The sequence below is a fragment of the Parasteatoda tepidariorum genome, chromosome 2 (genome assembly GCF_982258835.1).
Source record: "Parasteatoda tepidariorum strain Cologne lab strain chromosome 2, Ptep-v5.0, whole genome shotgun sequence".
In the NCBI taxonomy this organism is placed as follows: domain Eukaryota; kingdom Metazoa; phylum Arthropoda; class Arachnida; order Araneae; family Theridiidae; genus Parasteatoda; species Parasteatoda tepidariorum.
Window position 1 is genome coordinate 50,012,227 of NC_141756.1, and position 18,905 is coordinate 50,031,131.

Genomic DNA, 18,905 nt, shown 5'->3' on the forward strand with positions numbered 1-18,905 from the left:
AATCATGGGTCGGAGTTTGCTTGCTATCCGGCTGACCGTGGCAGGTTATCGTGGTTTTACTTCCCATGGAAAGCGAATTTCTTCCATTACTTGATGCAAGAGTTCCCTTGTCTTCTGAATTGTTTTCAATTTTACAAAGCTACGGCGTTGAACATTGGTAGTCGTAAACTCAGAAATTAGGTCTGCTCTTCAACGACATATAAAATGAAATAGAATATGATTATAAAATAAAATAGAATATGATTATAAAATAAAATAGAATATGTTGCAGTTGTATGGCAATTTTCTGTTCGAGTTTTTAGCGTCCTGTTCCCTGTAAAATTTCATTTCGAATAGAAATTGTGATTTTCAACAGAAACTTCAACTCGCGTAAAAATTGTTTAAGGTTTAAAAAGAATTGAAATCTGAAACTTTCTTCCGGGTAGTTTTAATCGTGCAAATTAAAAAAAATGAATAACAAGTTTATTGAAATTATCTGATTTTTCTACAAATTAATATTATTCAGCAATAAAAAAAATCTACAAAAATTAAAGATAAAAAGTGATGCTTTGTAATACTTAAAATGAAATGTAACATTTACTTGTTTTTAATCTTGAAAATACGAAGAGTTTCACAGTTTTATCTAATAGACACACAGATGTGGGGCAAAAGATAATTCTTTGGGAGGTTTTGGTTTTTTAATACCGATGGATTTCCTACTTATGTACTACTTCAAATTTTTGATGGCCAATTCCAGAAACGAATAAATGAGCGACAACCATTAATTTTCTGGTTATTAACGATAAAAAAACGTTCTACCGTTCCGTGGGGAGGAGGAAATCAGGGTACAAAGTTCTAGGATGCTCTTTTAAGAAAAATCGGAAAGTTTTCTCAAAAATTCTAGATATAGTTAAACTTACATTGAGCATTTTTTTAAAGATGTTAATTATTTAAACTGCTTACTTTTCGAAATTTTTTTGTATTATTATTTGCACGTACGTATTACATGCATTTTTTTTTTTTGTATTTTCTTATGTTATTGTTTGTAGCATATTGTTTTAAATTTTTAAGGGATCGAGTGAATTGCAAGGCAACAATAATTGATACCAATTATTATATGCTCATCATTTTATTTTATTTAATGACCGGCATTGTAATACTTAATACATTGAATAACCTAACCTCTTTTGGGTTTACAACTATCAATATTCTACTCCATAGCTTTGTAATTTGGAACCCAGTTCATAAGACAAGGGAGCTTCTTGATCAAGCATTGAGACAATCTAGCCTTTGTGGAGGTCTTTTTGATGCAAACATTAGATGGAGAGGAGAATCACGAAGACCTCCCAATGTTAGCCCGGAGTCAATGGGACTCTAACCCATGATCCATCTGCCACTAAGGATAGTTTGAGTTAGCATTCTGGTGAGAGAGAGCCGGGAATTCAACCATCACTGGGATTCGAAGAGGGGAAATTTCACGTATCCTTATCGAGCCTTGTTATAATTTTTAAAACTTACTATTCTACATGGAGAAGAAAAAAAATCTGGTAAAATTACCGTACAGGATGAAATGACATGTTTGATTAAAAAAAATCAAACAAACATAAACCTGTTATTAAAAATCAAAAATTTACGGTATTTAAATCATTCTCTTGGTAATTTATCCTTCTGTATGGTGACGGTTTTCCGAAAATTCCGATTTTTAAAATTATAGTTCTTATTTCTACAATTTTAGTGAAATAAAAAACGGAAAAATAAATTTAAAGTATTTTTCAGTGAGACAAAACTGAAAAGTAAAGGTATGAAGATAAAATTACAAAATTTTACCACTTTCACCAAATTTTATCACATATTACAAAACAATATTTCACTGTTGAATTTTTCAAAATCATTATCAACACGCTTTGGTGAAAATTAAGGAGCTTTTTCGTATTCCCACAGAACTAGATACACGGTAAATTCTTCCATATTCCGGTAGTTTTTACCATATTTTTTTCTCTCAATATTTTGACCTGCGCATTGAATTCCCGGGATGATGGGTTTGCAGTTCTAGTTATTGATTGGTTATCTTAATGCAAGTTTAACTTAAAGTACTGAGCAAAATGCAAGTTCACGTAAGTGTGTTTTGTGCAGAACTTCCTGTAGAAGGTCCTGAGCAATCCTGATTAGGACTTACTAACTTTACCGGGAAGTGAAAATACTAAATATCTTAAATCTTTCACTTAAAAAATATGATAACGGGATTATTATTTAAGTTATGAATTGAAATGTTTTAGATCTGTAGATTCAAGTTTTAAGCATTTTCAAGAGCAAATAAATTACAGTTTTTTTTAAAAATTTGTTTAAAATTCAAAAATTCAAATATTATATATATATATATATATATATATATATATATATATATATATATATATATATATATATATATATATATATATATATATATATATATATATATATACATATATATATATATATATATATATATATATATATATATATATATATATATATATATATATATATATATACTTCAATAGTTGGAAATAATAATTCAAATTATTTTTTACATTTTTATAGACTATGGCAAAAAAGACAGACTATGGTTTTCAAACAAACTATAGCAAAAAATACAATATAGTAAATAGCGTTTATGAAAAAAAAGATTTTTTATTTTATTTAATGCTCCTATCATACAGCTTTGCTTCACTTCAAAAATCAGAGTAAAACTTAATCGCAATTTTTCAAAATACATTTCAACATCTAAAAAAAAAAAAGATAAATTCTCCAATAAAGCATATTCTTCGATGATTTTCTACAAAAGTTACCGATTTCTTCCTCCCAAAAACGAATCCTCCCTGTTATTACTTTTATCTTTGCGTTCATCCTACAGGGGGGTCGTGTAAGGGTGGCGAGAATTATTTTCACGACACAACGAACACAACAAAACCCAAATAGGCAGAAATCGGGGAACACAAGAAAAAGAAGAAGGATGCCCGAGCACACGGATGCTTAGTCGTCTGGTTAAACTGGGCCGTCCGGGCGAAAAATACACGGGGGCGCAGCGTTGCCCGACCTCGCACCGTTGAGTCCCTCAGTCCGGACCAGTGGTCCGCATCCGGGAGGTCCAAGAAGGCGAAAAGATTGATAGAAAGAGAGGAGGAATGGGGGGCCCCAGCCCCCCCGGTCTCCTGCTAGATTTCCTTTTCTGCCTTCAGACCTTTAAGCGCGCAGCGCACCGAGAATTCGCGTTTCATTAAACCAGGAAATTTTTGCCGGAGAAAGGGGGGATAAGGAGGGGGGATTTAGAAGCAAGGAAGCAGTGAGATGGTTCGCACGGGCTTTGGTTTCAGATGTGGCTAAATACATACAGAGCACCATGAGATCTCAGCCGAAAAGCCTAACGGGCTAGAAACACCGGACGCTATATAAGTACCAACGTCGCAGAGCCGAACTTTTCAGAAGGATTTTCTGAGTCTGCTAGTTCGGTCTGAATCCACGGACTGTCCCGTATCTTTTTCTTTGGATACATTCGAGATATTTTTTCTTTTTATTGTTCCAAAGTGGTACCTTGAGGATTACTTATGAAAAGAAGCATATCCAATATGACTGGTGGATATTGACGCTCTGTTCGCAAAGCATGCGCAGTAGAGTTGGAATAAACAAGAAGGTTATCCTATGGATACAACGTGTTGCTTTGTTAAAAGTATGGATATGACAGTTTAATAGTAGTGTCTCAACAGTGAAAAGCTTTAAGTGAATTGGATAACAAAATTGTCGGATACTGGTAACTTTTCTAAGTATTCAATCACTATCCAGCAATCTATGGAAAAAAATATATATTCCCTTCCTTTCCTAAAATTTCCTTTAATTTCACTTTATGCTAAAATTTATTCTAAAATTTAAGGCAAAAACTGAAAAGCTAGACTACCAAAGAAAAAAACCCCACTTCATTCGCCAATCTCATTGAGTTTTTTGCATTTTAACACCTTCTAAAATAATAAAATGATAGAAATCAAATTTTTATCGACTATGATCTGATTATGGAACTATTCATCATAGCATTATAATTTTCTTTTTCGCTATCGTGCAAGCATAGCTGAAATTTCCATTCCCAAGAGGAGCCCCCCCCCCTTTTGCGTGTGGGTCATCCCATCATAAATGGGGTTGTCTGGTTGCAATATATATATTTTTAATTGGTTAATTTTTGGTTTAAATATATTTGCTTATTATACATATTCTACGTTTGTTATCTAAATAATTGAATAAATAAATAAATTAATTAATAAATTAATTAATATACATAATGTATCAACTCGAACAGTGATTTCTAGCCTTTTTCAGATCGCTGCTCCCTCTTGTGATACAAAGATTTATCTCCACCCCCCCCCCAATTTTTAAATTGTTTAATATTTTTAATATGTTGTCTGTAGATAATTATCCCCTTTAACAATTGCTGTTAATCAATATCAGAAGCTATTTTTATAAAGGAAGCCCATACTTAAAAGTGTTTGGATTAAAACAAATTCAATATATCATCTAACAATTTAGATTAAATAACCAACAAAATATTTTAAAATATTAATGTAAATATTAACTACTGTATTGAAATTAATGATACTGAAGAAGAATCATCATTACATTTTACTCATAAAGATTGCTGTACTTTATAAAGTCGATAAATTATTCCCTTTAAACTAATGTAAAACATAAAATGACTTTCAAATAAATTATTATTAAAATTCCAAACAATCATAACATCACGCCAATGGAACAAAAACCAAATTTCAAATTGCGCGATCATAAAATCCTAAATGATATATTGTATTTTAAAAAGTAAAGGAAAAATCGTATTAGATTTCCTAGAGTTTAAATTTATTGTGCGTAAGAAACCGAAGTAAGAGTGCTATGTTTGTCATGAAATTAGTTAATATTAATTTTCTCAATTAATTGTAACATTAATTACTACTGTGATAAGATGTGATATGTTAGAAATTAAGAATGGAAATTATCTTCAGACAGAAAAAACACTCAATATAATAATTTATGTTTTAACTGTTACCGTTCTTCTAGGAAGTAAAACGCCCCTTTCCCTAGAAGTCGTCAGCTCCTACTGGGGGGGGATAACCTCCAAGTTAGGAACCTATGAAATAGAACAAATATTAAATTAAATTTTTTTGTCGTCATATAAACATTCCTTGCTAGAAAGCATTTATTTACTTAAAGTTATCGTTACTGTCATACAGTTAATCGATATTTCTTAGTGAGTACCAAGAAGTTACTTACAAGTTTAAAGTATTATCAAAAGAAAAATCTTTATAAGTATTTGAAGCAAAACTTTCATTAGCATAAGCTGTTATCAAAATGTTGAGGACTTCAAATAAAAGTTTCAAAAATCTACTGAGTAAGTACTGAAAACTTTATAATGTAAATAAACATTTTCAATCCTAAAAAGTGAGAAAGTAAAATAATTCATTTTTTTTTAATAATTAGGAAACACGTAGACTTTAAATATAAAAGAAAATATTTTGAAAAACATTTTAAAATTAGTTCATATTTGCTATAAAAGGGTCGAGATCTGCTTGCTAGAATTGTCGATAATTATTAAAATATATTTTTTAAATAATGCTATTGATTTATTTAATTAATATAAAGTAATATATATACTTAATATCAAATTTAAAAAGCTTCGATAATCTTTGTAAAATGATGATAACTAACACATAGAAACAAAACATTTAAAATAAAAAAAAATCCCTGTGTCTCTCATATATATACTAGCTGATAATTATATATTGTAATCATAAATATACTAGCTTTCAAATATGTAATACTAGCTAAAAAATATATTATATATATAAATACATTGATGGAAATATTGCTTTCAGTATCACAAAAAAAAATAACAAAAATCATTTTTAAGATTTTAGTTCATAAAATTTCCAATTTTAACGCAACAAAATTCACTTGTAGTTAACATTCAATATTTTCATTTTCAATAGCTTTAAAATTTTCAAGTTCTTTTAAGTTTATATAAGTTTAGTATTTATTAATATTTAAATTTTCTCTGAATCAATCCTAAAAGACGATGTATAAGGCAGACTAAAAGTTTATTTAAAAATGCAAAAGTTTTAAATCAGGTTAAAAAATTTCAAAATTTATAATTATAAAGCAATACTAAAAACTTTTTTGTTTATAGAACTGTTTGCTTTGGTATAATTTAAAAAACACTTTTTGAAATATTTATCATTACTTAAAATTGCAGCAAGATATTTTTCGGTTAAAAAGTCATGATTATAAACATTTTTACGTTCTTTCCTAAAATCAATAATTTAGTTAATTAAAAAAGAGTAAACCTATTGATTTAAAAAATATTTATTTACATAAAAAAAAAAAGCATTTCACCATACGGAGAAATATAAATCTATGAGTTAAATTCTTGTAAATATTTGGAACCGAGTTTCAGCAAAAAGTGCTTTAAAACCGAATCACCATATCATTTTTTTTAAAGATTAAAGCATAATTATTCTAAATTGTCTAAACAAGAATAATTCTTGATTTAAGGTGTTAAAAGAATATTTATATAAACATTCAACTTTAATGAAATGCCAATAAGTGTTGTTAATAAGTATATGTGGTGTAGTTTAATACCAAGCAAATATTTTCCTGACAATGACCCACACATCCTAAAAGGATTATTGCCCTCATTACCCGAATGTTATAAATAATACATGGTGGTTGCCTAAAGTACATAGCTTTTTCACTAAATAAAGCAAATTCAAATATAAATGTATCTTTAGCACCAAGAACTTTCAATTAATCTTATTAATCTTTACTTTCCACTAATGTTAATAAGTCCTACATGAAGGTTAATTTCGTCCCTATGATTGATTCTGCCTTCCGTGTTGGGTTCAAAATTACAAGGCTGAGGAGCTAAACATTGATAGCTGTCAACTCAGAATTGAGTCGCCTGTTCAACAGCGGTTGCAAAATAAAATTATAAAAAAAAACTTGATATTTCAGGTACAAATAATGAAAACAAATATAAATATTTTACTTAAATTAAACTAATAAATAACGCCTCGGGTTTTCAAGGTAGTTTAATTGCAACACATTTACTGAGGGGAGCATATTGGTGTCATGATGGTGTCATAATTTTTCAATTTTTTTTTACTCCATCTCTACCTGTTGTAACTAACTGTCCTTCTTCAGTATAATTCCTATAACTTTAGTCACATTGTATTAAAAAAAATATTTGAAATTGACAAATACTAATCACTACGTCGTAGATGCTATACCAAATTTTATTTTTAAATATTAATTTAGATAAATACTTTCATAATATCCTTCTAAAAATATTTCAAAGTAAACTCCTCAGATAAATTTATATGAAATCAGCGAGAAATTTTATATATATATATATATATATATATATATATATATATATATATATATATATATATATATATATATATATATATATATATATATATATATATATATATATATATATATATACATAATTAGTTCATATGAAAATATTTAATCTGTTAACACTTTTTATTTACCCTTCCCCACTCCTCTAAGCATAAAATCGTTTGTGGGTGGCCTCAAACAGAGACAGAAACAAAACAAAAAAAAGAAAAACAAAGTTGGTTATAATATAAAAATAAATAATAATTTAATTACACAAAAATAAAAATAAAAATTTTTTAAAAATATATTCTTAGAAAACAAAATATATTCATTGAGTTATTGAATGAGTTTTGATTAATTTGCTTGTAGGGATTTGATTTTTGAAATTATTATTATTTCTTTATTCTATATGTAGATTTTGGATCCTTTAGACATAATCCTTCACCTTTTTTTTTCTTCTCATTTTCGTGTTTGGGAAAGTTGTCAAAGCCAGATTCTTAATTTTCTCTTTTTCCCTTAAGCAGCAAATCTGAATTGAATATTATATATTTCTAAATTATAAATTAGTCTTTTAAAACATAATTAATATTTTTTTTTATTTAAAAATTATACTAGTAACTGGTTTTTTCCCCAAATGAATGTAAACTGGTTATATTAAATTGAATTGCTGATATATTGCTATGATTATGACGAAATAACGGGGAAAAAATTTAAAATAAGTTAGTTGGTCACATTTAAAGAAAGAAATCACTAATTAAATTTTGTTCATACTTCTCTGTATTCCTAAAGGATTTTAACTTGCTTAACCCGCAGCTTATGGTCTTTTCTACTACACTGGAAAAAATTCCGGATCAAATTGCGGTATAAAGTACAGGCACTCTGGCGTGCCTCATCCGTAAAAAACCAGTTTTCTTGTCAAATATCATATCGCAGTTTTTTATTTAGAGTGATTTGGTGATTTTACGGTAATGATAACTATAAAAATTATAGCATATTAGATTTTTTATTTCGTAACATGTTCCGAATGTTGTTGTTATCGTAAGTCATTAAGGCATGGGATGCAGTTGCTCTTATTTTCCAGTGGCGCCATCTATGTCCAAAACTTCGACTTCAACCACACCCATACGTCACATCCGTTTATAAAGAGACCCATTCATATATCCATTCATTCATCCATTCATTCATCAACACATCATAATTTTGACCAGAACCAGGGAACGGTCAATCTCCAATTCACTACCTCAGAGGTATAATTTGTCATGGGTACATGGAGGACTTTGTGAGATGACAGATTTAACGAGCACCAGTCACCATGTACTACACATTTGCCTTCGGCCGACTTGACATGTTTCAGTAAAAGTGGATTTTACTGAAAAAAGTTACCGACAGCCTGAATGTTGGTACTTTTATTGCAATCTGATGTGGAAATTATTTATATGTACCTGATTTCAATTGATTCTCAAGGTTTAGGTTTTTACCGAAAACACTATTTAACAGGAAAGAAAGACTTAGAATATTCTAAACATGATGAAAAATCTGCTTTAATAATTCAAACTAGCTTAGAGAGGAGTTATTGAATGTGAAACAAACTGAATTATGAATTTAAGAATAAAAAAATCTATAAATTTCAACTAAATCATTAAAAATAAAGCAAGTAAATAGCTTACTCTGTTTACTAAATACTTTTTATTTCTAAGCGGAGATATTGTCTTTGAATTTATGCTCCAATTTTTTTTTGCAAAAAATAAATAAATAAATAAATAAAAAAAAATTCAAATTATTAGCCAATATTAAGGAATTTTTACGATACATAAGGAAAGTACAAGCTTATTTCAAAATTAATAAGTAATCATTACTTGCAAAAATTTTATTTAAAAGCTTGATTTATAAAAGTAAAAAATTACATAGTTAATAACGTTTATAAAATTTAAGAAGTTGTGTCTTATTGAAATAGTTTGACTTCAACACAGTCAAAATTTCAATGTAATTTTATGTAAAAAAAATAATGGTTTTAATTTTCTCTTTTTCTGGTCTTACTCTTTTTTAAAAAAAAGATATTGATTCTAAAAGAAAAAATTTTTTGAATCCTTTCTTTCTAATTGGCTTTCATATTAAAAAACACAAAACAAAAATAAAAAAAATACTCTTACCTGATTACAATATTTTTTTATTTAAAAATAGTTTAGTTAAACAGGAAAATGAAAACCTCATTAAAAAATGAAAACTCCTTTTTACAAACTATCTTTTTTTACTTGCATAACTGCTTTAAACTTAATAACGCCAAGTCCCTCTTTTTAAGAGCTTTTCTAACAAACACATCATAAGCTATCATAAATTATTGAAATAAATCTCATAAAATTAATTCAGTCTTTGCTACTTTAAATTTTTATCGATAACAGAAAGCGTAAAATGTTCAGTTATCAATGTAGCCTTTTATATTTTTATGTTGACTCGAAATCAATTTTTTGAAAATTCCATTGTTTATTGATTTGCTTTGTTTCAATAATTTTTAATTACTTATTAATTGTTATTTTACGTAAATTTTTTTTCCAGTTTATAATAATCAGTAAATAAATATCTAAGATTTCTTTCATAACGATTACTGCTTAGAACATTTCTTCTTGTATTCATTATTACAGTACAAGTTTTATTAGCTCTTTTATTTCTTTTGGTTAAACCTTCTATACAGTGAGTCAAATAACCTTTAAGTATAGTGGCTGGATCTTGCTTTTAACATTGTTGAAAATTGAATAGAGAAAAAGTTGTATATAAATTTATTAAAGATATTAGTGTAAGCAGATGAGATTTAAAGCTCTCAAATACTGTCAACTTGAAAATTTTATTATATTAAGAAAAATAAACGTATGTTAAATGCATGAAGGAAAAAAAAGGAAGTCAAATTTTTTATGCTTCCCACATCAATTTCTGCTGAAAAAATTATTCGGGATGATTAAAGTCAAGATAGTTCAATTCGATTGAAATATCTTTCTTAATTTTATTATTGATTTTAGATTTATAAGTTCATTATAATGTTTATTCTGGCATGTCAGTAGCTGAATCTTTGAACAAATAATGTCAAAATAAAAATGAAACTTAATTTGAAATATTTCGATTTGATTTTGAAAATTCTTAAACAAACTTGGGCAAATAAATGCTTTAGCAGTTAGGCAAAAATTAGGTACACATAATTAGGCATCGGCACACATTAGTACACAATTCGCTATTTATTTTACGTCTTAGATTCAAAGTCGAAGATAAAGAAAAGGCAAAACTGCTAAATTTTTCGATTTTAAAACTCAAATAGTTTCGATCCTTTTTCTTCCCTTTCGATATGTTCACGACACATTACAATCTATTAATCAAGTGCCACTAACAAAAAAAAATAAATAAATAAAAAAAATAAGAAATAAAAAAATAGGAAAGAAGAAAGAAATGATTACGCCCAAACGCCAAACAAGAATTTCGCTTTCTTACATTTTTGCCTTCTTATCTTTGTCCGTGTGATTGAATTTGCAATCCATTGACTACGAAAACCATTAGCGAATAGCTCTTAACGACTCAAAAATGGACTTGTTTAGTTTAAACTTATCCCAAAAAATAAGAAATAAATGAAACAAAACTACGGAAATGCTGTGATGGAATATATTTATTTCGCAGTAGTTTCAACAGAAGTTACCAATATTAGTTAGAAAATGGCGCATTGGAGAGATCGCACGGTGGGCATTAAAAGCGAAAAAGAAGGATGAGTATTCGGCTATTATGGACTCAAATAGCCTTAGGGTGTAGGCGGACAAGGAGGATGTACATTGCATACAGTACTCCTACACCCCCTCTTTTGCCGAGCTCGAGTCATGGGAGGGTTAATGGCTCGTGAAAATGGCATCATTAAGTGAATTCTGATCACCAAGAAACAGCAGGAATTCTTCGAAAAGCATGATCGTTTCGTTCACTTGGAGGATGGGGATGCGGAAGATGAGGATGAGGAGCCTCATCCCAATTTAGGGGTCCTTAATGTGTGGGTGCCTTTTTCTTGATGGGTTCGGATCTGGGATGTATGTTTCTCAGTGGGTGGCAGTGTTTTGGTTCGAGTTTCTGTATTTTTTCTATTTGTTTGCTTATTATGTTTCTGATATATATGGATGTAGTTACTTAAATGATGGTGTTTATAGATAAGAGGGAGGGGTTTGTGATATTGTTGGGAGGGAAGACATTTTTGGTGAATGTTTTTTAGAATGAAAGAGATTGTATTTTTAGTTCCTCTTATCTGTTTTTATTATATGGTGTCGAATCGTGTGACTCAATTTGTTAAAAGATTACTTTTCAGTATCTTAAAATGGATTTTATTTTCTCTTTCGGGAAAACTGGATATGAATTTCTCGAGAAGAAAGAAACTCATTATCAGGGTTGCACAGTTTGATTGTCTATTTAAATTTCTTGTCCCGTTTGCTTAAAATAAATTTTAAAATAATGGTGTTTAACGATTTATTTAAGATTAACAATGGGTTGTATTTTAATAAATGATTTATATCACACTTTTTTATTTTTAATCTCAGACGCTTTTAATTTTTAGGATTTATTTACCGGTTTTATTTATTATTCTTTAAGATAAATTTTATGTAAATCATTGTTATTTACTGAAACAACTTTCTAGCAAACATGGGATTATCTAAAATTCGACTACTTGAATTTCATGTCGATTTAAAATCTTTAGAATGATTTTTTTTTGTTTTTAATTTTAGTGTTGTATTCTTCTCAGCTCTAAAATAGGAGTTAATTCAATGATGGGAAAGATTTGTCAACTGAAACTCAACATGTTAGATTTTTTTTAATAATTTTTACCACATATAATGATTAAAAATCAGTTTCGGCAGGTATAATTGACTTTTGTCCTGCTTTGTGGTCATTTCTGTGGTATATAGATCTTAAATATTTCCAAGTAATTAATGAAAGTTTTGAATTTTATTTTAGGTCCTAGTTTAATTAATTAACCCAAATGAAGATTTGTTTTGCTCGAGAAGCTTCTAACTAAATTGTGTTGTCCATAAAAGAGGACAACCTTTGTGCTGCATGGACTAAGGTGAAAATACAACTTGAATAAAGCAGAAAAATTGGAGATACTATAGTTTCGGTTTTATAAACAAGAACCTACCTCAGTATCTTGACACTGAAAACGGTACTGCGGAGAACACTTTTTTGGTGTTTAGACAATGAAAAAGATTCTTTCTTACTGAACCAAAACTATAGTATGTACATTTCTGTACATTTTTGTATTTTTCCATATTTTTTTTTTCAATTTAAAGTATGTAAATCTCAAGATCCAAATGAGGGAATAAATGTTTAAGCAGTTGGAGCGTTTTAAAAGATTTCAAGGTCATAGAATTAAACATTTAACTGTTCGAATTTTAATCATGACTTTCTACTATTACTTCGCTGACAAAATAAAAAATAAAAAATTTGTCTTGTTGTTCAATGGCAATTCAGCAATGAGAGTCTTTAACAGTTTTACCCAGAAAATTATCACTTGAAAGAAAAACCGCTGTGTATGGATCAGATAATGAATGAAAAGACAAACTGAAACGAACATTCGCATATTTGTTGAAAAATTGAATGGAAAAAAATAAAATTGAATTATACTCTTGCTTCAATTCTATCCCAGTATCAATTTTATTTTTATGAGCAAAAAAACACAACAAAATTTATTTTTCAAAGGACGGAAAAAAAGTAGGGTAAAACTTTGATACCACAAAAAAAGATAGAGAAAAAGAGATTTCTTTTATTTTTTTGTTTCTCCGAAATCTGTTTCTGACAATTCCTCTTTAACTCGGCGTAGGAGACAGAAAATAGACCAATGACAGATATGGTCGTAAAAAAATAAAGAGTTAATACCATTAAAATTACATTTATCAAAAAGATGCATCGGTCCGTAGTGAAAGCCAAAACATACATCTTTCACACCTTGATGAGCATGGGATGGCGACGGCCGGACCGAATCTTTCGCATCATTCATCAGAGTTGACGTCACTTGAGTGACGTCACGATCCACCAATCAGCATGGTCTCCCGTCGACAACGCTGGCCGCAACGACGAAATTAAGTTACAAATTCTGTACGCCCCTCTGATTCCAGATGCGTAAGTGAATTAAGAGCTCATCAGCCCCGAGGACGGGGCGCAGCTTTTGAGCGCCCTGCCGCCCCCGGGAGAAAGACGTTAACTTCATACAGCATTGATAAATAATGAAGTCGCTCCAGTTGGTTCTGACCGAACTTGAGCAATTAAATTGCAGAATGAGTTGTTGAATGAATTTCCCAGTCCGAAGTTACGCTATACTGAACTCGGATGACCAGTGGATGATTTTTAATTTCATTTGCGGGAAATCTAGAGTTCATAGTTATGACAGAGCAATTTGGGATATTGCTCAAAGATAAATTTATAATCTTCTGCATTTATCGATAAAATAAGAATTTCCTCTTTTTCGACTCGTTATTGAGAGCGATAATGCAATTTAATAACCTTTATAAAATGAAGAAAAGGAATAGACTATATTTTAATTCTGCACAATAGAATTTTTTGACTTGAAAAATTCGCTGCAATCAAAGACGAATTTAATTTTTTTAAAGCCGTATAAAAAATCAACTTTCTCCAAGTAATTAAGAGCTAATATAAAAAGTTTCTCTACCAATGTTTTTGTTATTTTACTGCGAACAGTAATTATTTGATTTCTAACATAGAATTTATGTGTGGCTCTGATAAAAAAAAATTCGCATTTAGACCAAAATAAATTCGATTTTGATACGAGTTTACTCTTTAAGATGGGAATAAGGGTAGAAGCGAAATTCAAAAAATGAATCGCAAGATGTGAAATATTTTCACAGCTCAATGAGGACATCCTAGCGTTAAAAGGAAATTTCTGAGATTCATGTTTTTTCGAACAAGAACTGAAAACATTCTTTGTTCAAGTTAGTAACTACACAGTTTGAAACTCAATCCAGAAGATAAGGAATTCTCCGAGTTTAACTTTGAATCTATATGGCTACACGAAAGTTCTTCAAAAGATTAAAAGTTGAAAGACACGAAAGATTAAAAGTTCTTTTTTCCTTCCAAATTTTCATAATGCAGCATCAATTTAACAAATTTATTTGGAAAGGTGCATGTTTCGGTTTTGTGCCTCCAAAAACTTTATTGATAAAAAAACAAAGTGATAAAAATGCTATATAATCGAAATATTGAATGAGCTTTTATTTAAAGATGTATATTTTAGAGAAGTGAGCTTAAAAAATGAGTCACAATTATCGAGTGATATTTCCTTAAATCGAAAATTAGTGATTTTCAAAATTTAATCCAATTTCGAATCTATTGTAAAAGCTAGACACGATGATTCAAATCTAAATATATTTGTTTGAAATGCTTAGAAGAAGAATGAATTAAAGTCTACTTTTTTAATCACGAGAATTTCGGTTGTCGAGCAAAACTCTACAGTTAAAAAAACTGACCAATTGATGGGGAAAAAAAGAAAAGCGAACACGTCCAACTGTTAATATTTCTATAATTGAAGATCAAAGACTAATTATGGTGTGAAAGCAAAGTCATTTATTCAAAGTCGTATTTAAAGTCGTCAATAATACATATAAGATTACATATAAATGTAGTCTTATATGTATTCTTGCAGCGTCACATTATTACTTACCGGTCAATCTATAATTTCCCTCCAATCTTTAAAATTTACAAATTCTATAATTGGCGACTTGGGGTTAATCGTCACGAACATATTTATTTTTATTTTAATCCTTTATTTATTTATTCATTCATTTATTATTTTTCTTGAGTATTATTTAAAAACTGAAATGATACGACAAAAAAGTTTCTCCATTGTTGCAGTTATATCTTCACAAATATTCGCCACAAAAAGTAATGATAAAGTGGTTTTGACCCATAATAAAAATATATACGAAATTAAAAGAAGTGCAACAATGAAAGAAATATTTGATATTCATATGATTATGGACTCCAACATTTGACATCCTCCGGGTTGTTTCCCAGACCGTCGCCAATAGCCCATTGTGCAGTTCTAGTGCGACGTAAATTAACAACAACATCCAACATTTGACAATGAGTTTTTCTCTACTTGCAGCAACAACGGTATTATTTTACTAACAGCATTGAATTGCATTAAGCTCACTCATACATCAGAATGAGCACAACAGCCCTTTGTGGGCCTGAGCCTTCTTTAGAATCTTTTCCCAATGTATTTTTCTCCCAGACATCGATCTCTTGTTCTTCATTTTAAGGGTGATAAATTTCTCATCCGCACTGACTCTTCATCTCCTTTTAAGTCTTCTTAGTCTTTAATTTGATGGGATCGTATTAAAAGTCCTCAATATTCTTTACTCTGAACTCATTCTTATTAGATGCTCAGCTTATCTCATTCTACTTAGTTTACCCACGCGAATTCAAAATTCGAATACTATGCGAAATATATAAGTATTCTGGCAAAATATATGATTTTTTAAAGTGCATTTCCTCATATATTTTTAACCAAATAATTATGGAAAAATAGTTTTTTTCTTCTCCAACAATGTAAAAAGTATAAAAAAATTTTTTCTTCTAAAATTTGACCTAAAACTCAAGTAAATTACAAAGACACAGGGTGAATGAAGGCAGAAGGATGCGATAAGTGCCAAACCCTAGATAAAATTTTCTCAAAGTATCGATAAACGTTTATTTGAAACTCTCATTCAATTTTCTTAAAAACTCACTCTTTACATAGGTAATATTTTTAACAAATGCAAGTTTTGTTGCACTTGGACATGGTATATTGCATTTAAAGTTCTCAGTTTATAAAATTATAGATTGAAACTTTTGAAAACTTTTGCTGAAAACAATTTTGAAATCTCCTACTAACAACATCTACAGTGAGCATATATCTACAGTAAACAACTCAAATCAGATGAGTTCCATTAAATATAGATTTTTTACCATATAAGTCATGATTGGCTATATTGGGCCAAATTTAATGATATATTGCCTAATTTGGTAATGTGATCTAACTGCGACAAATGCAAATTCTGCCTAGAAAAGAGGGAGAGAGAGAGGGAGAGAGAAATAAGAATTGGGGGGTGGGCATATTGAGGTCGAGGAACTTGCTTTAACCTGCAGAAAGTAAACCCCATGAGTAAAAGTGAATCAAATGAAGATTAGAGAAACTAGCATGTTTTGAGTTAGCATCAGTGCACTCTCAGAGATATCGGTGTAAGGTTGAACTCAAATTTGCAAGAAAATTAATAACCAGTTACGTTTTACCTTGTTTTCACTCAAGTTGAACCAGAATATCATGTCATCAAGTTTAAGATCACTTTGTAGGATAAGATAGTTCAACGTGCACCGTATTAAAGTTTCAGCATACTCGCACCATATTGTGATCTCAAGGTACCAAACTTTCTAACAGTGTATAGGAGTATTTTTTTTTATAACCTGCACTGAGCAGCCGACCAAATTCTGAGTTTACGACTACTAATGTTCAACTCTGCAGCTTTGTAATTTTGAAGCCATCCAGAAGAAACGGAACTCCTGAATCAGGCATTAGGATAAATTAGTGGAATACCTTCGTGGAATACTTTTTGACAGAACTATCAGGCATTATCGTTACATAGGGAGCAAAACCAAGGAAATCTGCCACGCTAAACCCGACAGCAAGGGGATTTTAAAAACTATGATCCGTCTACCACTAAGGATATTCCTACGTCAGCGTGGTGGTCGGTGCAAGTCAGGAGCAGAATTCGTATCAACCAGCCACCTCTGGGATTCGACTCTAGTTCACCTCCTTGAGAGACGAACTCTCTATCCCCTGAGTCTCTGTGGCTCGAGTATAAGAGTTTAAAAATATCAGCCATTCGTGAACACTTATCGTATGATGGTCTACAGATTTTAATGTAACATATTTCAAGCATAAAGAGCAATAAATTTGTAACAAATACGCTTTTTCAAAATAATCATAATGTTATCTCATCATTGATGATAATAATGGTAAGGTATTCCTGTCAGGTAACAAAATAAGTTGAAGAAATAAAGCAAAATTAGTGACATTAAAGTAGTTTAATCACGAAAAAAGTTAGAGAAAATTTTTCGTATATTTACGGTTTCTTATTGATTAAAAACAGGGATTAAAAGTATTCATTATATTTTTGAAGAAAATACAGCAGTTACACTAAATAACTAAAAAAGGAATCGAAGCACATCTTTTCTTGCCAAAATCAACAAATAAGATTAACTTTAGATTAGAATGAAAAAAAAAACCAGCTCTTCAATTATTCAATTGATCACCTTCTCAAAGGCATATTGTTTCCAAAAATCAAGCGAAGTATTATAATTTATAAACTACTGCTCCCTCTATTAAAATCCCATTGTCTTAAGACCCATTGAGCTCAATAATTATCGGTTCTTTCCAAGTCATGGCGATTTTTCATTCGTATGTTGTTTGTCTCTTCTCCTCGTCTTAAGTCAAAACCTAAATCTAATGCTTTTCATGAAGATGGGAAAGAGTGAAAAATGATAGAGTGATAGATTTCAAATGTCTATGCTTCACCGGGCGCCATTTTTGTCCTAATTTTATTATCGCTCAATATTAAAAAACTACTAAGTTACCTACTTTCCGTTACATTTTGTTTCATTGCACGAAATTATAATATTTAGAATCTTGAAATTACGAATTTAAGAATTTCTAAAGAAGAATGCTCTGGGAGTACAGGGGGTAGGAAAAAAGTAACATTCGATAATTATTTCAGAACTGTTGAACAACTTCTGGTAAAAAATACGGTACTGGGCACTCTGCAGCTGGAACGATAGAAACGAAAGAATTGAAATTCGACTTGCACGTAGGACTATTTTTATTCATGATTTTTTTTTTTTTTTTGAAAATCTGATTTGTTCGAAATTTAATGCAATTTTAAGTGCTTTTTCGCAATTTTTTTGCTCACCTTTTTGCTATAAATAATAACAATTTATCTTTGGCTGTAGAAGATTTAATTTATCTCTCACGAGACCTTTGTTTTATATACTCTCATCTGAGTTGATGTCGAAAGTTGATTCATAGTTGTAGAAGATTTAACTTATCTCTCACTGGACCCTTGTTTTATATACTCTCATCTGAGTTGATGTCGAAAGTTGTTCCAAAGTTGTAAAAAATTTCATTTGTATCTCACGAGACCCTTATTTTATATACTCTCATCTGAGTAGATGTCAAAAATTGTTTCATAGTTGTAGAAAATTTAATTTATCTCTCATGAGACCTTTGTTTAATATACTCTCATCTGAGTTGATGTCAAAAACCAAAACAAAACAAGAAACATAAATTGAAAGAGAGCGTTAAAAATTACGTATTGCCAGGTTTTAATTGATAATAAGGCTATTTTGATTATCAGTGATTTTTAAATAATCAATTTAAGTTAAAAATTATTCTAAGAGAATATCAGTTTGAAATTCATAATTTTTAAACCGGTTACAAACTTTAAAATAGG

The 18,905-nt window shown here is 29.7% G+C and overlaps 1 long non-coding RNA gene across 1 annotated transcript in view; it reads left to right on the forward strand.

Annotated features, from left to right (window-relative positions):
- The first annotated feature begins 3,434 nt into the window (after nt 1–3,434).
- LOC139425086 (uncharacterized) overlaps nt 3,435–18,905 on the forward strand; it is a 50,786-nt gene continuing 35,315 nt past the window's right edge. The window contains exon 1 of the long non-coding RNA XR_011636282.2: nt 3,435–3,766. This is a non-coding gene — a long non-coding RNA (uncharacterized LOC139425086). The remainder of the gene's footprint in view (nt 3,767–18,905) is intronic.